The sequence below is a fragment of the Pteropus vampyrus genome, unplaced genomic scaffold (genome assembly GCF_000151845.1).
Source record: "Pteropus vampyrus isolate Shadow unplaced genomic scaffold, Pvam_2.0 Scaffold93, whole genome shotgun sequence".
Lineage (NCBI taxonomy): Eukaryota > Metazoa > Chordata > Mammalia > Chiroptera > Pteropodidae > Pteropus > Pteropus vampyrus.
The window spans coordinates 434,897-437,062 of NW_011888874.1; positions in this window are offsets into that span (position 1 = coordinate 434,897).

Genomic DNA, 2,166 nt, shown 5'->3' on the forward strand with positions numbered 1-2,166 from the left:
CCCAGATAATGTCTTGAGACTCTTCGAGGGGCAAAAAAGAGGGTGACTCCAGGGTCTGCTCATAGCCAGAGCTTGGGTAGAGACACTCAGGTGTCCTCGGAAAACTGTAGGAGAAAACAGATAACTAAGATGACCTTCCTCCTGTCATTCTCTCTGTCCCCGTATCATCTAGAGATGGGTTTATGCTGGTGCGAGGCCTTCAGCTGCAAGTAACAGAAATGACTTGTTAATTTAAACAAAAAAGGAATCGACTGGAAGCTGCAGAGAAGCACCCAGAAGTGAAGACAAAGCTGAGCAATGGACGCTGGCAGCAGGTGGGGTGGGGGCGCAGGAGAGATCCGGAGGCAGGAATGGCCCTTTCCTGGGGCCACCCTTGGGACAATTCAGCCTCTGTCCTCCAGTCACTTGGCTCATGAATCAGAGAGTGGCCGAATGGCCTGCCTGTGTCACAGGCCATCGTTCAGGCCAGGCTGACAGTCTACTAAGTCTTTGCGAGGGAAGTCACGGTGCTCGGCCCAGAGGCAGGTCAGGAAGAGAGGTGGGCTGGACCCAACAGTTCCCCTCACCCCTACTCTGAATGTGTGCCAGGCTCCAGAGAGTCTATAGATAGCATTTCACAGCTGTCCACAGCTATGGGTGGTCCTTGGGCCGTTCAGAACCTGGAGTGGAAGGATCTCAGACCAGACTCTGTCAGGGGAGGCAAGCACCAGCTTGGAAGGAATGGGGACAGCGATCGGGCATCTCTAGGCAGGCAGGGAGAGCCCATTCTGGCAGGTGAGAGGTCCGAGGTAATGCAAATCCCACGGAAGGGACGTGTGCAAGCAGGCAATATGTGGGGGCCAGTGGGAGGTGGGTTGCGGGGAGACGGCAGCAGGCATGTACCATCAAGTTGCCCTTCTTTTCAGGGGAGAGGATCTGGTATTGCAAGTCTGGTGTTCTCCCCAAGAAGTTCTGTTCTGGCAGAGTCTAGGTGAAGGCTACTTTTCATGATGAGCGCTGGGCAAGATGGCCAAATAAAGGGAGTGCCTTTTCACATGTAAAACCCGTTCCCTGTGCCTGGTGATGCCTGTCTCCATTTACATAGAGAGGAGAGGGTACTCTTCCTGGTATGTCTCCCCTAAGTAGCCTTCAAAGCCGGGGCTCAGATGCTTTATTCTCATCTGGTTCCAGTGACTGAATAGCGTGTGTGCGTGTGTGCGTGCGTGCGTGTGTGTGTGTGTGTGTGTGTGTGTGTGTGTAGGGGGGGATATTTGCATTTTCCACAAGGAGTAGGAGCCCAGGTAAAGAGCTGATTCCGCAGCTGATAGATTCTTCTTATTAGGATGCGTGGGAGAGTAAGCAACCGCTGAATTTGTTTTGTGGAGTGTAGGGTTCGCTTTGGAGTTTTGATAATGATTTTGATGCCCTTCCTTAAGACACAAGAAGAGAGAGCAGAAAGAAAGAGTTAGGGGCAGTTCCCTGTCACTGTATGGAAAGCAGAGTGACCCCAGGCATTAGAACTTTTCTGTCACCACACTGTAGGATATAAATAAACCTTCCAGTGATGACCCCGGCTGCAATAGTCCTGGTGTAATCCCGTGATGCTTTTAGCTAAGATCGGTGGGATGCCAGACCAGCTGAAGCTGGCTTCTCAGTTGATCCTGTGTGTCTCTTCCCAACTTGGTGCTCGGTGACGTCTCAATCGTAGCTGAAAATTGGACATGGTGGGCATGTCTACACAATGGGAACTGGAAATGCTATAAAGCAGGGGTTCGTTTTTTTCAGAGTTGGCTGTTAAACATTTGTCCACGTCACTGAATATAATTCATTTTGACATAACGCAGTGACACACCTAGTGCTTCCTGTGGAAGGTACCACATTTTAATAAGGAATACTGATAAGTACATCGATGCATAGTAAAACTTTTCAAGGCATCTTTGTAGTCAACCTTTGATCTTAGCTTTTTTTTTTACCTTAAAGAAAAGAAAAAGCTGTTTTCTGATAGGGACACATCTTGAAATGACAGGTTGGCAGAGTCAGGCATGTCAACCAAGACCCTTTTCCTGCTGCTGTTGTCTGGACCTTTCTCACTTCCTCTCTCCTGACCTCTGTCACTGGGAAGAATTACACGTGTCAGCGACTTGTTCAGTCTGATGAGTTCAGGAGAGTATATGCTCCATTCACAGA